This window comes from Vombatus ursinus, unplaced genomic scaffold (assembly GCF_900497805.2).
Source record: "Vombatus ursinus unplaced genomic scaffold, bare-nosed wombat genome assembly UNPS02014779.1, whole genome shotgun sequence".
NCBI lineage: Eukaryota > Metazoa > Chordata > Mammalia > Diprotodontia > Vombatidae > Vombatus > Vombatus ursinus.
The window spans coordinates 55,817,151-55,844,063 of NW_020954557.1; the positions used below are offsets into that span (position 1 = coordinate 55,817,151).

Genomic DNA, 26,913 nt, shown 5'->3' on the forward strand with positions numbered 1-26,913 from the left:
TTCCTAATTGTTTTCCAGAATGGTTGAACCAATTCACAGCTCTACCAACACTATATTCATGTGCCTGTTTTCCCACAAACCCTCCAAAAACTATTTTTCCTTTTGTTATCTTTATCAATCTGATATTATAAAAAGGAAACTATGTTGTCCTAATTTTCATTTCTCTAATTGTTCTTGATTTGGGGAATTTTTGGAAGGAATTTCCTCATCCTAGAATTCTCTGTATCAATAAAATCATGGTCCCCAACCCTTTTTTATTTATTATTTTCATGTACATATTCCCCCATGAGAAAATGAGATAAATTTTGTAAAGTGCATAGTTCAGTCCCTGGCATATCATAGGTACTTAATAAATACTTGTTCCCTTTCCTCCTTCCCTACCCTCCATGAAAACTTCATTACATATTTAACAAGATCTGAGTCTTAAGAATGCTTATGAGGTAGGTACTTTAAGTCCAAAGGAGAAGGTCAAATTAGATGGCTTCTCAGATCTGTGATCTTATGTCGTGTAATACTGACAGCAAAAAGCAACATATGTTGTGTACGTTCATATATGTACATGGTATAAACCCTATAGTAACTTATTACTATAAATATGGCATTGGAAGGAATGATAAGAGAGTAAAAAGACTTCAAATCTGTATGATTAGGAAACATCTTTAATTTCTAGAAACCTTTATATACAGAAATAGACAATGACATCCCTGTGGTGCCTCTACTGATCTAGCAGTATGTGTGACAATCTGCCTATCCCAGCTCTGCTCTCATTTAATCCTTAGTGCCTATATTCTGAACTTGGGACTTCATTTTAATATGTTTTAAATTATGGTACTCTGCTAATTTAAATCACTTCTCTCTAAATGAGTGCATCTCCAAATGAGGTTTTTGGTGATGGAGCTTGTAAAATTATACTAGGCAGGAAATTAGACCTTGTAAGTGAAGGGCCATGATCCAGTAAAATGTTGGGCCTTGGCTAAAACAACTTTGCTTTTGTGACATATTGATTATTTGGCTAATATTGTTTTCCCTAAATGTGTAAATTCCTAGAAATTGTGTGGTTTCCCCCATTCTCTAGTCATGCAGATATAAGTCACAACTGAAACATGCCAAACTAAGAAGCATTGTTGGTTGATTCAGTTTACTAAAATTTCTATATTCTCATCCCAACTTCCTTTCTAGGTAGAAACCTGGAAGCACCAAGGCCTATTTTATTTTAGGACTGTCATGAAAGAATAGAGGTCAATGAATATTATTGGCCTTTGGTCTCTTCAAGAGCCACATAGCTATTAAGTTGAATATGAGAAAGAAATGCATCATATTCATTTTTGTATTCCCATAGCATGTGAATGGCATGGTAGGTGGCACTGTGGATAGAGCTGTTGGTCCTGAAATCAGAAAGTTCAAATCCAGTTTCAAGCACTAACTACGTGACCCTAGCACTTAATCTCTCTCAGCCTCAGTTTAAAATAGGAATAATACATAATACATAATTATACTTGTCTTACAAGGTTATTATAAGGATCAAGGGAGAAAATATAATTAAAGTGCTTTGTAAACTCTAAAGCAACTTATAAATATTAGCTATTATTATTGTTTTTATTGATTTCATAAAATATGAGCATTGTTCACAGAAAATGAAAATATTTAGCCTGAAGAAGCAAAGAGTCAGGGGAAACAGGATAGCTGTCTTCAAGAATTTGGGGAGTTGTCATGTGGGGAAAGGTTTAAACTTGTTATTTTCCAACCTAGAAGATAAAATTAGGAGCACTGAATTGAAGCAGTAAAGAAGAATCTTTAGCCTCAATATCACGAAGAATTCTTCTGTCAATTAGAGTTGGGGAAAAGTAGAACAAGCTAGCTCAAATTGGAGGTCTTCAAGAAAAGGCTGGATGACCACTCATCAGTATGCCATAGTTGGGATCCTTTTGGCATGTGGATTGGATTAAATGGTCTCTGAGATCCCTTCCTACTCTAATTTCTGTGACTTATGAATTGTGCAAATCCTCCCTTCTCCCAACCCTTACCCCTAAACTATCACCATCTTCTTCTGTTGGATTTTGTACAGGGCATCCTTGCCCAGAGTCACACAACTAGTATGTGTGGAATGAGGCCAGATATCAACTCAGGTCCTCCTGGCTCCAGCGAAAGTGATCTAATCCACTGTGCCACCTAGCTGCACCTACATCCTTGATAATCCTTAGACACTTAAGTAAGAATTTGTTTCCTTATTTTATGCCTCATTTGATGTTGACACTGAGTAGAGTATAGTCCAAAGTTAGCTCAATTGTTACTCTAGCATAGAATCTTACATTATCTAATGTATCAACAAATATTTGGAAATATCTTGTTTGAATAAAGCTTTAAGGCAACATTTTGTTCAATGAAGCCAAATCCTTTAAAACAAAAACATAATGCAGAAAGTGAAATCTTATATTATCCATATCTCTCAGTTGTGAATTATGAAGATATTGGCAAAGCAAATTATCTTTTAAAAAAAAAAAAGCCTTCCTCCTTCCTTCTCATGTAGTTGTTCAATGTTTGCACCAACTCTTCTCATAACAATTTTATGGAGATTAAAAATATCCCTATAAAATTGTAGTTCTTGATAGCATCTTAATTTCCTTCTGGGGGTGATGACAAAAGTATTGATTACAATGTTTTATATCATTTTGGAATATTCTCCTCTTTGAGATTTTTTAAACACTTTTCTGATACATGTTAAGTATCATTTTCACTTCCAGACCCACTCCTAGATCCCTCTCTTGTAGCAGAGAAAATTCAACCTCATTCTGTCCCTACACTCTACCACCTCTCTACTGAAAGGAGAGAGGAATGCTTCATAATCAGTCCAATGCAGTCACAATCAGGGATGTCATTCCACGTGTGTCTGAAATTTTTCTGGATCTGTCACGGATTTGTTCTGAGTATATCAGGACCAGTTGCTCTTTCATCTTTCATTTCCTTAAGTGCCATTATTATATTCTTCCTCACAAAATACATCAGATACTGAGGCAGTACTGGCCCAATAGACCATTGGGTCCTCCCACTGTTGCCTATTAAGATCAATAACTATTGAAAAAATAGCAACAGCAAGAACAGATCTATTCTCATATCTGTTGTCCTTTTTTACTTACAGCAACATGTGCACTTAAGATGATATGGTTCAGCTGGGTATCACATTAAATTTTTCTGCAGGCTTATTTTCCCCTTGACAACTCTCCTGATTTTTGAGATCCCACTGCTCTTTAATGATCTTCTAACATTCTCTTCCTCAATGTTTCATCTAATGAACGTGTATTCTAAATCAGTATTGCCCTAGATTGCTCAACTCAACCCATTTGGCAAGAAAATCAAGCATTTCCTGGCTGAGGGAGGTAAAGTTACTGGTATTAAACTTCTCTAATAAATCAGTGCCAATAGCTTGTTTAAATAGGCTGAGTGGGAGATGCTTTAACACTCACTATCTTCACTTTTCTATGCTTTTTTTTCTGATTTGGTATTGATTTTGATCTTTGCTCTTAACAATTAGCAATCTTACTAAATGCAAAAAGCTGAGTCTGAAATGACTGCCATACCCGTAACAAGTTATTTTCTTTCCGTTCAGGACAGGTAACTTTTCTATCAATTCCTTTTTCTTGTGATGTTCAGCACTCTCTTTGTACAAAATTTTTCAACTCTCTTCACAACAGAAGTTTTTAACCTGAAGTTTCTGTGTAGCCTGTAAGATTAATTGTTTTTAAATCTGAGCCCTATTTTCTCACATTGTTTTTCCTTTCTTTCCTGTACCCACCTCCCATTGAAGTCATTGAGCATCAAAGCATGTGTTATCTTAGTTTTGAGGCTCTCATCTGGTTCTTCAACTCATTCCAACAAATATTTTAAAAACATGGACTATGTCACTGTCCTTTGTGCTAGAGATAAAAAAAAAAAGACAAAAACAGGCTACACCTCAAACCCCTTGCATTCCATTGGGAAAGTATTCGAAGTAAATGGAAAAGTAAATGCAAAGCTATTTGATTAAGGAGAGAGAATTAACAACTTGAGAGAATGAGTAGGAAATTGGGAGCATCATCACAAAGCAGGTAATACCAAGATGGGGAGAAAAAACTGGAAAGATGAATTGTGGAGGGCCTTGTCAGGCTAAAAGTATTGAATTTTTACCTAGAGATAGTAGAGAATTACTGAAGGTTTTTCATCAGATGAGTAACATGATCAGACTTCTGACATAATGATACTGCAATAGATGTGGGATCTCATCAATGGGGGCACTCCCTACAACAGTATAGATATTCACCCCCATATGCCTTCTCATCCCATGTAATGTTTATCCCTGTTTTCTCCTCCACTTAAGGAATACGCCTCATTGGGTTTGGTGCCTGCCCTTTATGTCTTTTAATAGAATTGTGCCTTACCAAAATTATTTTGGCAATCATTCAATAATCATTTATTAAGCCTTTGATATATGCCAAACTATGGTCTAGAGAGGATAGATTAGGGACAGGAGAGGCTAGAAGTAAAGAATTTTATAGAATTTCTCCATTTCTCCATCCTCTTTGGTAATTCAATTGCAATTATCTTCACAATAATCAGTTTGCTTTTTTTAAGCATTGCAATGTGAGATAACCAAATATCTCATGAATGGTGTTTCTTGATGCCTTGGGAACACAATGAAACCAAAAATTTAATTCATTTTTCCAAGAATGCATGGCTATTCTTTACATATAGGGGCAACTATGATTCTTGGAACTATGTCACCCCTTTTCTGCTGCTTTCACCACTGTCATTGCGAAGCAGAAATCATCAATGCAAGACCAAGGATAGTACTAGATTTTTCTATTATTTTATGAATCTCTATGGGCAAAAAAATATCATTATTATTTGACCAAACTTCTGGTGATGAATCTCTGCTCTCTTAGGCTGGACCTCAGATGGTAGACACATATGGTTTCTGGGACTAGATTCAAAGCCTTTCCAACTTGGTAGAACTGCCAAAGCTTGAATTCTGCTAATGTGACCTTTGAGAGACCAAAATCATCTACACTTCATGATGAAGCATTTTTGGAGGTTTTGTCCCTAGTTAGCACTTATTAGACATTTTTTGGATGAGTGAATGAGTGGGTGATAGATACTGCCTAAGACTAACTGACTCCACTCCCTCTAGCCAGATATACAAAAGACTAAGTGCTCCAGCATTTCTTGTATTTGTAGAAGTGAAAAATAACCATTTTTGTAACTGAAAAGTAGACAGGTGGTAAAGATGAATTATCTTGAAGTTAAAATCCAACTTGCCCATACTAATATTCATCCAAGAACTTTTAGACATATATTGTAAATGAACAAATTATTATTTCTATAACCAATATCAAAACTTCATAGTGAAGCTATTACCAGTTTGTTTAGTTTATAGGGCACAGCAGCTAACCATCTTAGTTTCCACATCAATGAACAATAGATTTTATGTATATTATTGTATGTCATTAACAATGTGTGGAGATAGTTGCAACTAAGAGAGTCAATGGAAATCTTATATTCCAATATAGCTTTGTGGATTTATAAGTAGTGAATGAATAAAATCCTTTGAGCACTTTGTATATGGCAAGGACTCACTCTGCTTAGGGCTAGAGGTCAAAAAGCAAAAAAGAAGATATTTCTTGCCCTCAGAGAGTTTAAATTAAAACAAGGAGAAACAATATGTATAAACAGAAAGTTGTGGCCAGAGAAGGGAGTTTCAGTGGAGCAAGTCACAGGGATAGAAAGCAGAGACAAAGGGAAGTTGATTGAAAGCTCTTTCCAGAAGCATCACTGGTGCTGATTTGATTATGGTTTACAGAGCAAAGAGTGGAAACGATAAGTGTAGGAGTGGGGGAAGGGAAGGGAAGGGAAGGGATCCTTTCTAAAGATGGCATCAGGTAGTGAGAAGAGAAGATAGCTGGTTATGTGGCTATGTGGTAGGGACAAGAAATGACATGTGGGCAGCCAAGGTATTTCACTGTATCCTGAATATAATCAGAATAAAGTGAGGAAGGCTTCCAGAATGTTGGTTGTACCCTCAGTTGCAAAATTATGGGACAAAAATCACACATGATGAGCCCACACAGATGGGATTCAATCTTCAATGTTCAAAGGAACATCCAAGTCAATAAGTCCACATATCTGAGTCCAACCCAAGACTGGAATTAATACAGGAGCTCCATATGTGTGTAGATCAATGTGCCAGCACTGTGCTATGCATTAAATCGTAAAAGTACAAACAATGACACAATTCCCACTCACGATGAGTTTACATTCTTATCACATAGAAAAAGTTCTCACAGAATTGCAGGCTTTAGATCTGGAAAGAAGCTTGGAGATCACCAAATGCAGCTGTTTCATTTTATAGGTTAAGATACACTGACTATCACTAAGACAGGTGCCAAGATTTACCCAATGTCACTCACACAAGTATTAGAAGCAAGTTAGTTGTTCAAATGAACTAACAAAAAAAAAAGGCAGATTTTAATCTACTAAAATGCCTTTAATCAAGAATCCCTTATACATCATGGCCTAAATCACCATCCCTAATAATAATAATAACAATAAAAATGGTCTGACTTCAAATCCAGAACATTATGTAGTGAGCTATTTAGTAGCCAAAAAAACACAGAAAGCTACATAGAAAATAATCACTTAATTCTATATCCAAATATATATTGTTGTGTGACTGCATTGTGGAAACATCAGCATAACATTTCATCCACTAAACATTTCATATTCTTGGTCTGGAGCATGGTAAATGTTGAATTATGTTTGTTATATGTACCCTTAGACAGGAGGGAAGAAAACTGTTTTCTCTCAATATCTTTATTTGCCCATTCTTCACCATAAGAAGCAATGCAATATTTAACAATTCTCCATTTCCTTTCCTTTTCTTTCTTTCTCAATATAACAAGACGTTTTTCAGCTGTATGCCCAAGAGGTGCTCAGTGCCTAATGAGGGTATAGAGTGATATCTGAGGAGGAAATAAAAAAGAATACTTCCCTATTTAACTTGCAACATTAAGCAAATATTAAATGTGGACTAATTGGAGGAAAAAGAGGTTTTCTAAACCTTTTTCTAAGTAGTTTGATTGTTTCATTTTTTTCTTATTCATTTCTTTTGTTATTTCAGTAAGCAGATACAAAAGTCTGTGTGAATCTATGAAGAGAGATGTTTTACATCAAAAAGCTTTTTAAAGACAACAACTTTACCTTGTCTGTTAACTTTCATCTGCTATCTCATTCTATGGTAAATGGACTCTGATATTTGACCTTTGCTGATAAAGAATCTGAACATGGACCATTTTTTTCCTTGAAGTCAGTAAATAACTTCTCTTAGATCATTTAATTGATGAAGTGCCACCATTTAAATATCCTTCCATAGCCTCATTGTTGCTTGGAGGTGACCCCTGGGCTCTCAAAAGCTTTGTCAGTAGAGTACAAGCTCTGGCAAGGCTTAGAGAGCTGGAAAGGCTTCAAGTTGGGGCCCAGTGATGCTCTGAGTCGGTTATGTAAGAACTAAACTAGCTACATGCAGAAAGGCCATTGCTAAAAGGATGACCAATAGCTAACATTTTGGGAGTAGGGGGATGTTGCACCTAACAAAAGTCTTTTGCAGGACAAGAGAGTGTGAGATCTAAGTTAGTGGAGAGAGTTCCCAAATAAATGTTGAAGTAGTTGATGAAGTAGTCAAAATTTGGGAGGGAAAGTATTCAGTTCATTTGAATGACTGAGTGAATGTAAACGTATTAAGTGTGAACTCTGTGTAAAACACTAGACTAAGGGCTGATGTACAAATACAAAAGCACAGATATTCTTTGTCCTTGAGGAACTTGCCTTACAGTGAAGGGGACAATATAGGAGTGATAGATGTTACATAGATGGTGAGTGGCCACAGGAGATATACCACATCCAAAAAAAAATATGGCAGAGTTGATCATGATTCATTACAACTCTATAACTGGAATTAGGGGATGAGGAGAAAAGGGTAAGGGCTCAGCAGCAAGGTGGTTGTTGAGGAAATGACTCAAGTGTAGGGAGATCAGTGAAGGATGGATGGGGCTTTCCTAAAATAGTGGTCTGGGCAATAGAGGTGATCACTAATTGTGACCTCTGAGCAGAAGTTTCTCCAGAACAGTAAGTCAGAGATGGCCCCCATATAAGAAGTAAAATGAATCACGGCTGAGGATTTCCTGCATTTTTGAAGAACCTACTATGTGCCAAGCACTGTGCCAAATGCTGGGGATATAAAGACAAAAACAATACAGTCCTGCATGAGATTACATTTTAATGGCCATATATAACATGTACATAGATAAGCAAATGCAAAGTAGGTATAAAGTTGATTTTTCTTTAATCTTCATAACAGGAGTGTATATACATGTATGAAATAACTGTGTTTAATATAATTGGCTTTCTTTGTAATCCCATGTAATCATATTATTTTATGCATTTGGAAATATTATTTTGAGAAGTTTCAGCAGACTACCAAAGATGGTTCATGACATAAAAAAAGGTTAAGAACACCTATCTTATAATGACTTAATTTAAAAGATCCGTGATGTTATTACATCAAAATTTTTAAGGATAATATTGGAAAGACTCAGTGTCAAATGGTTTCTTTCAGTTCCCAGCTCTGCCACTTACTAGCATTATAACCTCAATTGAATGACTTAATCTCTTTGGGTCTTAATTTGCTCATCTGTACGAGGAACAATAATTCCTACCTACCTCACAGGGTTTAGGGGGAAGGATGAATAAGGATGGATAGATAGAGTATTATATAACCAAGAAGTATTGTATCACTCAGTATTAGCTTCTATCATTGTTATTAACTATTTTCATGACTATATGGACCTTGGAGTCAGGAAGATTTGGGTTTAAATCCAACCTCTGACACTTACTATCTATGAGACTATAGGCAAATCACTTGACCTGCTAGTGCCTACATACAACTGTCTAAGACTACAAATTCTGGAGCAGCTGCTGTTTTATGTTGATGGAGGGAGTCTCCACACAGGGAGTCCCCAAGAATGATAGAATCACACATCTGGACAACAACAAAAGCATTATGACTCTCTGAACTCATACTAGGCATGCTTCTTAGGATATGGAGTGGTCCAAAAAAGTAGTCAGTGATTCCGTTTTTGCTGGCCTTGAGTCAGAAGCTCATTACAATTTTATAGCCACATTGGTGCTCCACATGCCTAGACCTCAAGAGACATTAATGGTATAAATATGAGACTTTCCTAGGCACACAAAGATTATAGTCCTAGAAGATAGACTAGCAAGGCACAATAACCAACATAAAAGGAACCCTAGACCAGAATTGTACTGATTCAGCAGTGCTGGTGCAACAGGTGATTGATTATCCCTGATATCTCTCTCTCTCTCTCTCTCTCTCTCTCTCTCTCTCTCTCTCTCTCTCTCTCTTTCTCTCCCCATTCCTCTGCTGTGGCTTAAGCAAATAATAGAAATGATTGTAGTATTCTTTCTCTCCATTTCCAATATTTTGAAACAGAGGATCTGAATTCAAATTCTGGCGCTTCAAAGTAAGTAGAAGAATAAGGTAGTAAGACCTATGTGACCTTGGACAACTCACTTCACTCTTTAGGTTTCTGTTCTTTTGTTTTGGACTAAATAATCTCTAAGGCCCCTTGCAGCTCTAAAGTCCTTAGGTATAGAGTCTGATATAGTCCCAGAATGGGCAGAAGACTCTCTGAGTCTCATAATGGCTCACTTGCTCCCTTTCTATTCCCAAAGTTCAGTTTTATTTCCTTTCTCTGAGGTATTGATAATGACAATGCATCTCTAAGTGAGAAGTATTCAGGAAACCAAATAATTTCTGGCTGAATAGTAATCATTATAAGGTTAAAACAAAGACAGGAGGGTGGAATATCTCACATTCCAGCCTTTGATTTGCTCCTTTGGGGGCTAATGGTTTGTTTGTTTGTTTATTTTTTGGGGGGAGGATTTTTTTTGGTTGATTTATTTGACACAAACATATTTCTAAAGTATATGATGAAAATACAATCTAATATATAGAAACCTTGCTTCCTATATGACTTTGAGTAAGTTCACTGGATTGTTATAATCTGTTGAGGAAACTGAGACCTAGCTCAACTATTTGACTTATTACAAGTAAGCAGCAGTGGTAGGAATTGGACCAAGGTCATTTGACTTTATAGTATCCCCTATTTCCTCATAATATTTGAGTTATGTGTCTGTACTTTATCCTCCTTTCAACTATTTCTGGAGATCATAACCCTTATAAAAAAGTTGGAATGCTCATTTAATACAAGAAGTTCATCCAAAAAAAGAAAGATAACATTAGCTAGACTAGCACAATCATCATCTTCATATGTAAGAACAAAATATTTTATATCATAACAAATATTCACAAGTGTAGTTGTTATTCCTGATCCCTATTGACCCTTCCAATTCTAGGTCTAGGATCTTAACAACTTCAAATTACATTTTCAGAACACTCTGTCTACCTACCCCCATCCTGTTTACCAAAAGATATCTATAGAATTTTAATTCAGAGGGTTTCAGCTTCATACTTCCCATATTTTCCTAAAACAATGCAATTTAAATTTTAAAAAAACTATTAAGTTTGATTCAGGTAGTTTTCAATTTCACATTTCCTGCTATTAAGTACATTCAATCTGGAATAGCACTAAGTGAAATCTGTAAGCATTCATGAGCCATATGTTCAAATGAGGAGTTGGAGTCATTTATTTCTGTAGTTTTACTGGTATGCATTCAAAGTTAGAACACAAGGTCAAGAAACATTAATAGGGTCACAGTAAGTTTTCTTAATGAAATGACTAAACTGGACAGTGGGCAAATTAGCTAGCAGTAACTGGTTCTGTGGCTGTTTTCCCAGGATATCTAGTCTCTGCTGCCTGCCTATTGAACTTGTAAGAAAACTGAATGACAATTGTTCAAGCCTGGAACATTCAGGTAGAAGCCTTGCCTATACACTGCAAATGTAGAAAGTGGAACAAATTTTAATGATCAGAAAACATTTCCTCCAAAAATCATTCTGACTAATATAGTAGATAGCAGGTCAGCCATGGCTAGGTGGCATAATGAACAGAGCCCTGGGGCTGAAGTTAGGAAGATCTGAGTTCAAATTTAGCCTCTGATAACTCTGATACTAGACAGCAACCACCAGGGTTGTTGGGAGAATAAAATGACATGTTTGTATAGTGCTTAGCACAGTATTGGGCACATAGTAAGCACTTAAATGCTTATTCCTTTCCCATTTTTCTCCTTCCCATAGAGTCCAGTAGGATCACAAGTCTCACCTCTGACACATACTAACTCTAAGTCACTTTAATCTCTTAGTGTCCTAAGATAACTCTGTAAAGCTGTAAATTATAGACCAATTGACAATCTGCATTGATAAGGTAGTTTCATCATTGGCGTTCTCAACCCAGTTTCAGTCAAAAAAAAAAACACACCGAGGGGACAGCTAGATGGCACAATGAATAGAGCTCCAGCCTTGGAATCAGGAGGAGCTGAGTTCAAATTCGGCTTCAGACATTTAACACTTGGTAATTGTGTGACCCTTTCATATCTTTAAATTCACTTAACCCCAATTGTCTTGCAAAACACACACACACACACACTGAAAAAAGTATTTGTAAGTCTTGCTATGAAAATCAGTTATTCATTTTTATTGTGGATATAATTACATATCTATTTTATATGATAAATAAGAAAATTTGGGAAAATTCTTTGAAAATTATAGAGATCATATAAATGTACAGGATTATCATTTACAAAACATGTACAATTTCTTTTCCTTTAAATTCCATATAGTCAGGTAAGTGAGCGTGAGGTAAGAGGGAAGAGAATCAGCTTCTGGTTTCTTTAAAATAATATCCATTTTTCAATTCATTTCAACAAACATTTATTCAGCACCTGCTGTGTTCAAGAAACTGTGTGAGGTGCTGGAGATATAAAGACAAAAATGAATTTCTAGTAAGAAACATTTACTACTAGCCCAGTGTACAAATAACTATAATATAAATACAATGTAAGGGCCTAAAAAAGGTACCTTGGTACCTGGGAGAGTTGAGAGAAAGGAAAGCCTACGGCCATCAGGGAAAGCTTACCAGAGAAGGTGACACCAATAGCTGGAACTTGAAACATGGCTAGTATTTTAACAAGTAGAGACTGAGGAGGGAAGGGAACAGTGAATTCCTGACTCAAGGGATAGTGTGAGCAGATTCAGAAAAATCGAGGATAAGTTTAGAGCATAGTGAACAACCCAACAGAGAAAAGTGAAGGAAAGTACTACAAGGTAAGAGGGAAATTGTGGAGGGCGATGAATGCTAGAATTAGTATTTATTAAGTTTGCTGTATGAGGCAGCTAGGTAGTGCAGCAGGTAGAGTGGCAGGCCTGGAGTCAGACTCATCTTCATGAGTTCAGATCCAGGCTCTAACATTTACTAGCTATGTGACCCTGGCCAAGTCACCTAACTCTGTTTGCCCCCATTTCCTCATTTGTAAAATGAGCTGGAGAAGGAAATGGTAAACCACTCCAATATCTTTGCCAAAAAAACCCCAAATGGGATCACAAATAGTCAGACATGTCTTAAAATCAATTGAACTGAAAGTTTGCAGTGGGGAATCACCACCACCTGCATACCTACACCTAAACATACTCACAGTGTGAGCATATACACACACACATGCACACACACTCACACAGAGAATACCTTGAATATGTTTTGCATATACTTAGATATGTATGCATTGTCTCCCCAGTGTAAATTAAAAGTTTCTCACAGGGAAGAGTTGTTTCATTTTTGTTTCATATCCTCCACATCTAGCACAGTTCCTGATATTTAGTACTCCCTTAATAAATTCTTGATGATTTTTAATTCTGTGAAGGTTTTTTAACAAGTGATTGTTTTTCTGAAGGATCCATCTTGCAATGGCCTTTGGAACACATCAGAGAGGAGAGGGACTGGCAGTGGGGAGTGTGATTGGAAAGCAATTACAATAGTTCTAGTGAGACAAAATGAGGTCCTTGCGTAGTGATAGTGGGAATGGCCATGAGGGGACAGGTGTGAGAGATTGTAGGGGTAGATTAGACAAGTCATGCAACTTCTTAGAGATGGTGGAAGATAAAGGATGAGTCAAAGGCGATTGAGTTTTTGAGCCTAAAGAATGAGGGGAAGACGAAGAGAATGGGAAGTACCATTAACAGAAATGGGGAAATTGGGAAGAGAAGCAGGTGTAGAGAGGAAGATGACATCTATGCTTCAGCACATATTGAGCCCAAGGTGCCAGTGAAATGGAATTGGGAATGGGGATTTGGAACTGAATTTCCTTTCTGGTCTCAGCAAAAGCCTCCATTTTTCACACTGCTATGTTGCTTCTGGCCTCTTCAGAGCTCTGCTTTTCATTTTTGATTTTTTTCTTCAGTTGCTAAGTAGGTTTGGTGCTCAAATGTTGATATTTCAGGGTTGTTTTATTAGATAGAAGGAATAACATTGTCTCCTTCACTTTTCAATTAGCTCTGCAATACAGAAACACCATGTCAGTTGTTTTTTTCATGGTCCGAGCAGAAAAAACTTCTCTAAGTCTTATCTCTTTTTGAGTCTGAGTCTCTTCCTTCCTTCTCAATCCTGTTCCATCCCAACCATTTGGGGAAAAAATGAAATTACATATTAAGTGTGAATCCCTTGTAAAGGTCGTGGATCAATAAGGAGGTTGGACATGACAGTCAGGCTTTCATATCTTTAAATTCACTATTCTTTCTCCACTAATCTACTCAACTTCTCATGTATAACAAATTTTTTTATTGACTAGATGAAATATACTTTAACAAGCCAATTCTTTTCCAAAGCTCTTAAAAGTTATTTCTTCTTTTCTGCTATGAATATTTTCAATCAATTTGAACAGAATAAAGGTTTTAAACAAAATTACATGATCATTTCCTTATAATGGGTCTACAGATTTCTTTTTATACTATTCTACAAACTGAATAATGAACAAGTTAGTCTGATTATTATTATATCTCTTCTCCAGTCTACAATGGGAATTGATCTTTATGATGACATGGAAACTGCACATGAACACTAAAGAGAAATGACAGCATTGTTTGGGTTCTTTGCTCATTTTTCAAAAAACATAGATTTTAAAAATCTATTTTAAAATACATTCTCCAAATACTAGCTCCCTTTCATTTTCATTTTGGATAAATTACAAACAGATGTGTTCAACTCATTCTATCATCAAAATTTTGTTTTGGATTAAAATATTTTGTAGTTTAAAAAATCGCTGGTATATGCTTTATCTTGAAATTTATAGATTCAGTTCTACTAAAGGCAATTTTGACTAATAACTTTGTGAACTTTAAATTATTGTAGCTAAACTACCAAAAAACTATTTTACAGAGCTAGAAAAAATAATAACAAAATTCATCTGGAAGAACAAAGGTCAAGAATATCAAGGAAACTAATGAAAAGAAATGCAAGGGAAGGTAGCCTAGCCATAATAGATGTAAAACTGTATTATAAAGGAGCAATCACTAAAACTGCTTGTTACTGGCTAAGTAATAGAGTGGCAGATCAGTGGAATAGGATAGGTAAACAAGACACAGTAGTCAATGACTACAGTAATCTACTGTCTGATAAACCCATAGACACCAATTTCTGGGATAAGAATTCACTATTTGATAAAAACTGCTGGGAAAACTGGAAAAACAGTATAACAGAAACTAGACATAGATCAACATCTTACACTGTATACCAAGACAAAATCAAAAGGGGCACACAATTTAGACATAGAGAGTGAAACTATAAGCAAATTAGGAGAACAAGGAATAGTTTACCTGTCAAATCTATGGAGAAGGAAAGAATTTACCACCAAACAAGAGAAAACATTATGAAGTGCAAAATGGATAATTTTGATTACGTCAAATTAAAAAGGTTTTGCATGACCAAAGTCAGTGCAACCAAGATTAGAAGGGAAACAGAAAGCTGGGAAACAATTTTTACAACCAGTGTCTCTGATAAAGGCCTCATTTCTCAAATATATTGAGAACTGAGTCAAATTTATAAGAATACAAGTCGTTCCCCAATTGATAAATGGTTAAAGGATATGAACAGGCAGTTTTCAGATGAAAAAACTAAAGCTATCTATAACCATATGAAAAAAAATGCTCTAAATCATTATTGACTAGAGAAATGCAAATTAAAACAACTCCAAGGTACCACATCACACCTATCAGATTGGCTAACATGAAAAAACATGAAAATGATAAATGTTGCAAAAGATGTGAGAAAATTGGAATACTAATGCATTGTTGGTGGAGTTGTGAAATGATCCAACCACTCTGAAGAACAATTTGGAGCTATGCCCAAGGGGCTATAGAACCGTGCATACCCTTTGATCCAGCAGTACCACTACTAGGTCTGTATCCCAAAGAGATCATAAAAAAATGGGAAAAGCACCCACATGTACAAAAAATATTTATAACAGCTCTTTTTGTAATGGCAAAGAATTGGAAATTAAGGGGATGCCCATCAATTGGAGAATGGCTGAACAGGTTGTGCTAGGTGAATGTAATGTAATGCTATTGTTCCATAAGAAATGATGAGCAGGTGAACTTCAGAAAAACCTGGAAAGATTTGCATGAACTGATGCTGAGTGAGGTGAGCAGAACCAGGAGAACACAGTAACAGCAGCATTGTACTATGACTGACTTTGTTAGACTTAGCTCTTCTCAGCAATGCAATGATCTAAGACAATTCTAAAAGACTCGTGATAGAAAATGTTATTCACGTTCACAGAAAGAACTGTGAAGTCTGAATGTAGATCGAAGCATACTATTTTCTCTTTGCTGTTGTTTTTTTGTTTTTTCTGTCTCATGGTTTTTTTCCCTTTTGTTCTGATCTTCTTTCACAACATGACTAATGTGGAAATATGTTTAATATTATTGTATATGTATAGCCTATATCAAAATGTTTGCCATCTTGGGAAGGGGAGAGGAGAGAGAGGTGGGAAATTTAGAACTCAAAATCTTATAAAAGTGAATGTTGAAAATTAATAATAAATAAATTTTTAAAAATAAAAATAAATTATTATAGCTACTTTCTAAAATCTGAATAGCTCTGGATGACATGGAACACTTCATCTAACCTTGTAACAACTATACTTCTGTGAAATTAACTTAAAAGATTTACAATAGAAGGGGCACAACATCTTCATTTAAAGATGAAGAAACTGAGACTGAAGAAGGGTTGTGACTTGACCAGGGTCACATGGCTAGTGAGTGTCTAAGGCAGCATTTGAATTCAGGTCTTGCTGACCCCACACCTAGAATTCTATTTACTATACTACCCCCACCTTGAAATAAGAAATAGACCAATAAATTGAAATCACTCTTGTTTCTTGACAACATATTGAAAGTAATCTTATTTCCAAGATAAAAACTTAAGATATACAGTATGAGTGAGCCAAAGGAATCACCTACATTTTGAATTAGGTTTCACAAAGGAAACTTTGTTGTTGTTGAGTCATTTCAGTTGTATCCAACTTCCCATGACCCCATTTGGGGTTGTCTTGGCAAAGATACCGGATTGGTTTGCCATTTCCTTCTCCAGCTCTTTTTATAGATGAGGAAACTGAGGCAAACAGGGTTAAGTGACTTGCCCAGGGCCAAACAGCTAGTAAGTGTCCGAGGCCAGATTTGAACTCAGGTCCTCCTAACTCCAGGGTTAGCACTCTATCCACTTTGCCACCTCACTGCTCTTACCCACATTGTAATGGGCTCAATAAATCATGGACAAATATAAGAACAAGATTTGGAGACTTTGTTTGATACCTTTAAAATATCCCTGAACTCATTGATATGGAGTCACCCAAGATCATGAGGTATTAAGTAGTAAGGAGAGGGTATGAACATAGGTCCTTTAACTACAAATTCAACAAGCTTTCAGTGAATGCCTTTTGTGTACAGAGCTCTTTTAAAGTCACTCCTGGCGTTATAAGAGTAACAAGACATGGGCCTTGCCCTGAATGAGCTTCCTACCTTGGGAGATATCATACACTATAATGACACAATAACTTTAAAAAGCAATCTACCCACCAGCATAAAATAACACAGTAGATACTAACTGAACCTATAAGTTCTGAGGGCATGCAGAGTAGAGGGATAATTGGACTCAGGTGGGATTTGTTCAATATTCACCTTTATTCCCGAATCCCTGCTGGAAGAAGTCATAACCATCTGTTAAATCCATTCTAAAGGTGAAAGAAACCAAATGGGGCTGAGAATTGAGATTATTTCATTCTCCTTCCATTTGCCCATGCAAGCATGTGAGTGAGGCTTCTTACAGAGTAACATGGTCAATTAGTCAATTAACCTTCCACACATTAGACCTAGTTCTGTCACTGTCTTGTTAGGTCCCCTTAAGTAAGAAACACCATTACCTTTTTTCCGTGTCTTTAAATCAATTAAGGTGCTAATGCTAATTTCCTAGGAGAATTCTGAAATCAAAGAAGCACGTACTATATCAAGACCTTTGGTAATTAGAAACGATCATTATCAGTTTAATGATGAAGAAGAGGAAACACATTACAGTACTGGCATATCAGGCCATTTATGTTCACTCTTCTCCATTCACAGAACCACCACCCTACTTCAAGCATTCATCACCTCTTTCATGGATTATTACAATAGCCTTCTAATTTGTCTCCCTACTTTCAGTTTTTTTTTCTTTCTTCAATCTATTTTCTATGCAGATGCTAGTTTAATATCCCTAAAAGATAGTTCTGATCATAGAACGATCCTGCTCAAAAGTCTTCAGGAGCTCCCTAATGCTGCTAGGGCAAAATGCATGCTTCCCAGCCTGTCATTGAAAGCCTTGTTTCTCACATACCATTACCAGTTCTTCACATTACTTCTCATGGACTGCACATTCCAAATAAACTACCCTACTAGCCCTTCCTCAGGCATTGGTCTTCATACCATTACACAGGCTGTTTCCCATGCCTTGAATCTTATCTCTACTTATCTCTGTCTCTTAGAGCTTCAAGACCCCATTTAGGTACTAGCTCCTATAGCAATCCTTCTAGTGCCCCTCCCTACCTCCTAACAAACACACTCACAGATGCATGTATATGCACACAAACACACGTACACATATTAGCATTCTTCCTTTTCCTTCTCTTCCATAAATTATATTATATAAATATTTCATAGGGTCATAGGTCTAGAGATGGGAAATAGTCTTAAAGGTCATCTTTGTTGTTCATTCATTTGTCGTATTTGATTCTTCATGACCCCATTTGGGGCTTTCTTGGCAAAAGTACTGGAGTGGTTTGACATTTCCTTCTTCAGCTCATTTTACAGATGAGTAACAGAGGCAAACAGGGTTAAGTGACTTGCCCAAGATCACACAACTAGTAAGTGACTGAGGCCGGGTTTGAACTCAGAAAGATGAATCCTCCTGACTTCCGGCCTGGCGCTCCATCCACTGTGCCACCTAGCTGCCAAAGGTCATCTAGTCCAAGTCAATAACTTTACTGATAAAGGAGGCTAGTAAAGGCTGTTACTTGTCAAAAGTCACATAGGGAATAGAAAGTGACAGTCAGGATTCTGAGTTCATTTACCTCCAAAGCCAGCATTCTTTCCATGGTACTACACTGATTGTCTGTGTGCTTGCTGTTTTCTCCCCAGCAGAATATGAGCTCCCTTTGGGCAAGATCTGTCTTGCAGATCTTGGTTTTCGTCTTCGCAACCACAGTACTTAGCAGAATACTTCACATATACCAGGTACTTAATAAATTAGAAATGTATACTATATCAGACTAATGGTCCAGTCAACTCATTGGTCTGTCTTGGACATTGCAAATTGTCTTAAATACAGTAGGTTTCAGTTATTATTTGTTGAATGAATGTATAAAATTATACATGCTTAGATATAGAGCTGGAAGAAAACTTAGACATTATCTGGTCCAATCTTTTTATTTTACTAGGGAAACTGAGGTCTGGAGAGACAGATTGACTTGCCCAAGATCACACAGATATTGAAGAGAGGAATTAAGCCCAGGTCCTCTGACTCCAAATGTGGTGTTCATTCCACAACACTGTGTTGTAAATAGAGCAATGAGGTAGTGTAAAATATTACATTTTTTTCAATGGCACCAAAGAACATTTAATGAGAGGACATGGTATTCTCCCTTCCCCATACAACTTGAGAAATTTGAGGATGACCCTCAAATATCTCTAATTTTCCCTGTTTTGAATTTAGCATCTAAGCATTATGCATCTTTTAAAAGTCATATTTAGTTTTAGTCATAATTAATTTTTAGAGTAAGAAGTTTACTATCACCCATTGAAAAAATGGTGTTCAATTTTATTTATTTTATAATTTACTCTCTCAGCATGCAGGAAACATTTTCTCAGTCCTAGTATTTTTGATTTATGGGAAAGTGTGTGTGTGTGTGTGTGTGTGTGTGTGTGTGTGTGTGTGTGTGTATGCTGTGCTCTACATTCTTCACTTGCCACAAAAAATAATAATAAGTAGCTAGTGCTTTGCAGGTGGGGAAACTGAGGCAAAATAGATAAGTGTCTTGTCCAGTGTCACACAAATAATAATTTGGCATATTCACACCCTTTACAATTTTACATACTTGGAGTCAATTCTCCTGAGCCTTTGATTTTCCATATTAAAGAAATCTAATTTTTAAAAGTGCGTTCTCATGTGGAAGCTTTTTAATTGACTTAATTACTTCATTTGCCCTTCTGTTGACCTCCTTGAGCTCTGCTATAGCTTTCTCAAGGTGGACGGAGACCACAGTGCTATACACAATTTTACAGGCATAATCCAACAATGATTTTGTAACCATTTCACATATTTTGTGTTGTGTTTGCAGTACCCTTCCTGGCAGTATTCAGAATTCTATTGGTCTATTTGGTGAACAGTCATATGTTGAATCCACATCTTCAGGAAATGATGAGCAATGATTACCATATACCTTTACTGAGATTTAACTGGTCGTTTAATTGGTGGGCCGCTCTATCATATGATAAATAGAATTCAGATTAATTTTCACTTAATGCATTACTTGCCTTCAGCTCGCACTGAAACTCATTTACAATTGTCCTGCCCTTTCACAGAACGTCATCAGACTTTCTCGCAGTTTTATCACGCTTGGGTTAGCATTTCAGCACCCTAGGGAACTTAGTGTCATATGAAAACTTGGAGATTTCACTGCACACCTCTAGATCATGTGTAAAAACATTAAATATTAGTGAGTTGGGTAAGGGTTCCTACTCTTAATATTTCCAGTAATAAAGACAACTAACATTCATATGGCATTTTAAGATTTATAAACTGCTTATATATATTATCTCATTTTCTTCTTACGATAACTCTGTGAAATAAATGCTACAGTTATGATGGTGCAATGAATAGAAGTGCCAGACCTGGAGTCAGGAAAACTTGAGATCAAATCCAGCCTTAGATACTAGTTGTGTGACCCTGGGGCAAGTCACTTAACCCTGTTTGCCTCAGTTTCCTCATCTGTAAAATGAGCTGGGGAGGGAAATGGTAAACCATTCCAGTATCTTGGCCAAGAAAACCCCAAATGGGGTCAGAAAGAGTCAAACATCACTGAAAAACAAATGAACGACAACAATTTTACTGAAGAAACTGAGATTTAGGGGAAGTGACTTGCCCAGGTTCATACAACTAGTATCAAATGTAGGATTTGAACCCAAGTCTTCCTGGAAGAGGACATAATGACTAGACTCCTGGGCTTGGATTTAGATCTGTGTTGAAATCCCACCTCAGACACTTCAACTTTATGACCCTGGGCATCCCTGTGCTTCAGTGTCCCTTCCTTTAAAATAGGAGAATCAGATTCAGTGGCCTCTAAGGCCCCTTCTGTCTCTAAACCTATAATTCTCTGATTCCAATTCCAGTACTTTGTCCCCTATAACAAACATAGATGCTTGTTTATTCCCTACCTATGGTTTTTATTTTTCTGAGTCAGCTTCCTATTCACGATGAAGTATCTCTCCAATCCTATTGTAACTTGTTATTTAAATTGTGTCATTGTTGTCATTTAAACTTGTCAAAGGGGAAATCTAAACCAGTTCTCTGTTGCCTCCAGGGCCCCAGATAAATAGCCCACACAAAAAACTCTGGCACCTTGATTTATTTCCCAGGTGGTAAATCAGAGAACGCAGACCCCAGTGAATCGGGAGTCTTTATGCATATGTTCTTTCATTCATACAGTTAGCACTACTTCAATATTTCAATGAATATATGATCTCATTGATGTGTATATTATATTGACTGTACATGAGGCAGCTAGGCAACCCAGTGGTAGAACATTGAACTTGAAGTCAGGAAGACCTGAGTTCAAATGTGACCCCAGATACTTACTAGCTGTGTGACCCTGAGCAAGCCACTTAACGTGTTTGCCTCAGTTACCCCACCTATGAAACGGGGATGATAATAATAGCGCCTCTTTCCCAGAGTTGTTGTGAGGATAAAATGAAAATATTTGTAAAGCACCATGTAACCCTTAAAGAACTATATAAATGCTAGCTACTTATTATTGTTGTTGCTGAAAATAAAGAGTACAGAGCAACACACACACACACACACACACACATGCTTTCTCATGCTCTGTAATTCTTTTTAATGTTATTTTTCCCTCTACAGTTTCCCCATAGGGGATCTATGCAGCAAACTGGAGGTCTTCATCCATCTGGGTCTTTTTTTTTTTTTTAAATACTCCATTGGGTAGCAATGGAGTATTCTTACTGGCCAATCCTGTTTCATGATAATAGATTAACTTAGTAAGAGCCCCTAATCAATCAACAAACATTTATTAAGAGCTTACAATTTTCAAGGCACTATTCTTAGCCCTGAGGATACAAAGAGAAAAGTAAAACAAACCCCCACATCAAAGAGCTCGCATTCATTAGCTTGCCAAGTTCCAAAAGGAGTCTCTGGACTGTTATTCTCTCTGAACCCCTGATTTCTCAGTATGGGAGTTAGCAATTCACAGTCCTCAGGTAAAGAGGGCACATTCATCCTCATCATCATCCTCATCAATGCCTTTATATAGTGCTTGAAAGTTTGCAAGCACTTTACATATGGCATCTCCTTTGATTTTTGACAACAGGTCACATATTTCCTGAGTTTACTCTAGGTCTGTCACCACTAGTAATGGGCTGATGTCTTAGAACACCCTGCACAATTACTACTGTTTGTTCTAACCCCATATCTGACCTGTCTGTTTCAAAAGATAAATTGAGATTGGAAAATTCCTACATGTTTCTCAGTGAAAATCTCAGAGATGTTCTAGTTTCTTGACAATCTCCTTTCCATCTCAGAACATTCCTGTTTTATTATGGTCATTAAATGGTCAAGCAGATTCTCAAGATACCTTCCTGCTTCTGATATATTTAAAAATTTTTTAATTATCAGCTCTATATTCCCATGCAAGGTGCTCCTTTATAGATTCATGTAATTTTCACCTTGTCTTCCCACAATTCATGGCTTTCCCCAGCCTCAATAGTAAACCTTTATTTTTTATTTTATTTTTTATTCTGAACTTAAGAAATAAAACAAGCATTCCCATAACATGGTAGAATAAAAAAGACAATTGCACATGAAACTGCAAATCTATTATGTATACCTTGCTATTCCTTTTAAATACATAATAAAGTTATCATGTAACTTTTTCTCTTTCTTCCTCCCTTCCCTGCCCTAGAGATGGTTACCATTAAATTCAAATATGGGTGTATGTATGTGTGTGTAGGTATCTATATGTGTGTGTGCGTATGTATACATGTGTATGTATACATGTATGTATGTATATATGTATACATATATGTGTATGTAAAACCATTCTATACAGTCAGACTTAGGCAAAGGAGGTCACATATTTCATCATAAATGGAAAAAAATATGAAACGTTTCATGGATTTGAGTGTCATCCTTGCTCAGGGACCATGCTAATCATCTCTATATTGTTCCAATTTTTGTACATGTGCTGCCCAAGCGAGCACTTTTCTAACTTACTAATAAAATGTTTGGAATCAATCATTTTCAGGCTTTGATTTGCAGATAAATTTTTAGGAAACATGTATAATTTTATTTTATTTTTTAAAAGTCTTATTGATGTTTTTGTTTTTCTATTACAAACATTTAGATCATTCTTACTTCATGAGAGTTCTCTTATTACAAAATAAAACAGTTAAATAAAACTCAGTACAATGACCTCTTCTGAAAGTACATGCAACATTCCACAGTGGTAATACTCCCTCACTTCTCTCCCTTTTTTTTAAAAGAAGATTAACAGAAGTCTATTTTCTTTCCCTCCCATCCCCAACCCCATTGAAAAAAAAGGGGGGAAAGTTAACAAATATACATAGTTTAACCAAACAAATTTCAACAAAAATATACATATGCCTCATTCTGCACCCAAATCTATCACTTCTCTATAATGAACAGCATGATTCAAATTTATAAGAAAAAGAGCCATTACCCAATTACTAAATTGTCTAAAATGTATTGATTTCCAAATGGTCCTATTACATTCAGTGTTTCAAAATATGCAGAGGAAAAAAAAGTCAAAGCAACTTTAAGGTGCTTAAAGATTAGGTTGGGCTATTCAGGTTTGTGTTTTTTGGTTTAGTTTTTTTTAGCAATCCTTTCAATAGACATAGGAGCTGCTCTTAATCACCAACCATGTGTCAGGTATTGTAATAAGCATTAGGAATATTTTTTTGTGCAAGTCTGTGATTTCCTTGCAAGAAAATCCCCTTTAACAATGCACATTGGCAAATGCTCTTCAATTTCTAGTCTTACCTACTTAAGGCACTAGAAAGTTAAGAGATTTGTCCAGCCAGCACGTGTCAAAAGAGAAACATATTCCTTCTGACTCTGCAGATGAACATTCTACCCACTGTATCATCTTGTCTCACAAGCTCTGGGGAAACCAAGACAACGGTCAAATTGTCCTTACCCTCAAAGAGTTTATATTCTACAAGGAAGATATAACTTAGATACTGAACGGTAAACTCAAAGCATACACAAAGTAATTTCACAAAGGAGGGAGTACTACCAAAGTGGGTGGGGGTTGAGAGGGTGGGGAGATAGATAAGGACTCCTCAGGAGGCAACTAGACTTTGAAGGAAGCTAGAGATTACCAGAAGCAAAGGTTAAGAGGGATTAGAGTCCAGATATGTGCAGCCATCTTTGAAAGGCAAGGAAGCTAAAAACAGAATGTATTAGAGAAACACGCAGTAGTTCTCAAATGGCGAGTGTGTGAAGGTGAGTAATATAAAATAAACCTGAATGGTTATATAGAAGCAAGGCTGTGAACAGCGTTAAATGCCAGGTGAGGAATTTTGCATTTTATCCCATAGGTAATAGAGAATAGCCGAAGATTCCTGAGTTGGAGAATGACATAGATGTGGATTTTAAGAGTATCGGCTCAGAAGTTATATGAAGGATAGACTGAATACAAGAAAGACTGCCTATACTTTTCTCATAGCATGCTTTCCTAAAAATTCTACAATTAATTTGTTATCACCTTACCTATGTGCCCTAAGTCAAACACATCGCTGTTGTGATCACTCACCATTCCCACAGATACTTTCTGCACCTTGTTCTGTCCACTCCTTAGAACAAAGTTTATTCCATAACATTTCTTTATGGACCCTAAAAATCACATGTTCTAGAAACAATCATCAATCTTATCCAAAAACTTGACTGCTGCATTTCATAATAATGAGATGCTCTGAAACTCCATGAACATTTAAAGTCATTATTATTGGTACTCAGCAAAATGCTGTGCTTCCCCAAACTTGAAAAGTATTTTTCTCTCAATCTCATTGCACCAGTTGAAAGATCTATTGAATTTCACTCTCTTCTTTTTCTTGGGGTTATTTTAGCCTTGGCTTTCTACAGTGATACCCCTGTCCAATAAGATTTTTTTCTGAACCATTATTTTTATACTTGCCCTCATATTCAATGATTTAGTATTAACCCTAAATTATCCTTCTTATAGAGGTTGCATATGGAGAGAACCAATTCTCACCTATTTTCTTTTTGCCACAACTCTGAGATACCTCTGATATCAAGGTTCTCATATGTCACTCAGCATTCCAATTCATTCAGCTTATTTTTTTAGGTTTCTAACATTAAAATAGAAGCATTTTCATATTCTAATTTGGCTTTTCTGCTGCTTCCTACACCTGTCAATCATCATTCCTATTTTCCTTAAACATGCTATTAAATTCTCTGATAAATTGTGCCGATCTTATCCTTGTCCTCATATACTCATTGCCTTTCCCTCAATTTTTGGTAAAAAACTAATTTTTAGAGTCAGTAGTTGGGTGATCTTTTGGTTCAGGTGGTGAGGTTGTGTGGTTGGCTGTGGTTGTGGCTGTGGTTTGTCCTTCGTTCTCAAAGAGGACCATGACATCAGGAAGATGATGCCATGACTTGCAAGTGAATTAGGTTATGGTGAGGGAGGGCTGTGCCAAGTCACCAGCCTCATTTTCTCCTCCAGAGCTGTCTAGGTCCAGTGTTAAGATATAGATCAAGACAACTGCAGATGGCTCAGAATGCAGTGGGAGACGTTGGCCTTTTTAAACTAAGGTCTTTCTCAGTTCTTACTTTGACTAAGGCAACACCTATTCAGTGATTAGGGCTATTTAAGAAGTAAGCCAAGGGATGGGCCCTTTAATAAAAAAAAATCAAACTGGGAGGGGGAAACCCTCAAGGATTGTTTCTGACCAAAAGAGAAATAATTACTATTTATATTCACTCTGAGCCATTGGGACCCAAAAAATAACCATTAAATGGTACTTGGGCAAGGACCTATTGTTGGCCAATGGGAGCCAGAGTGAATTGGGTAAGGTGGATAGAGTACAGGACTTGGAGTCAAAAAGACCTGAATTCCAATTTTCCTGTACACTTGCTAGTTATGTGACCTTGAGCAAGTCATTTAACCTCGCTGTGCCTCAGTTTCTTTATGTAAAATGGCAAAAATCAATAATACCTACCTCATGTGGTTGTTGGAAGGATTGGATGAGTTATCATGAAAAACTCTTTACAAACCTTAAAATGCTATAAAAAGATAGCCTCTGACATATACTACTTGTGTGATCTTGGGCAAGTCCCATAATGTCCCGTGACCTCAGTTTCTTCATCTGTAAAATAAGATATTTGGAATAAATGGCCTCTGAGGGCCCTTCCAGCTCTGCATCTGTGATCCTATGATTCAGCCTAGCAATATAAAGCTCTAATGCCCCCTGTTACACTTCTCTGGTACACATCGTTTCTATCCAAATGTAGCTCGGCACTCTATTCTGGCATTGAGGATGGATCTGAAGTTATGGAGCAGAGGGCAGAGATAAGAAGAGTAAGGATCAGAGAAGGCCCACAACACTAGCGCGTGGGAAGGTCAAAGCCAGTATTGGGGGCACTAGAATGTATACAGGAAAAGTGAAAGACCAAAAATAACTCACTTCCCACTTCATTGTTTTTCTGTAGTTGACCCTATATTCATACATGCTTGCTTTACCCTCAGATATGAAATTTGGTGGTGTTTTTAGTAGTTCCTTGCAATCCCATAGGAACAAAGCTCATCCTAGGGCCAGATGAGCACTCCTATGGGAGTTGGGCCCAATACATTAGATAATTCCTGGTGCTGTTGGTCCTCAGCTTGCATTCTTAGTTTATAGGCCACTAGATCTTTTATTAGAAAGTTCAGTAATGTTATTCTTCCACTAAAACCCTAATAAATTTTAGCTTTATAAGACATGTCCTAGTGAAGCACAAGGGCTGGCAGGGCCTGCCAAGCTGGAAAAAGTTTCTAGGATGGACCCACTACAGC

The 26,913-nt window shown here is 36.7% G+C and overlaps 1 protein-coding gene and 1 non-coding gene across 2 annotated transcripts in view; one reads left to right on the plus strand and one right to left on the minus strand.

Annotated features, from left to right (window-relative positions):
- The window catches only part of KCNH7 (potassium voltage-gated channel subfamily H member 7), a 602,696-nt gene that overhangs the window by 350,824 nt on the left and 224,959 nt on the right, over window positions 1-26,913 (plus strand). The window lies entirely within an intron of this gene.
- Window positions 22,968-23,074, minus strand: LOC114045994. Its single transcript, XR_003569457.1, has one exon. It is a non-coding gene; the product is annotated as a U6 spliceosomal RNA (small nuclear RNA).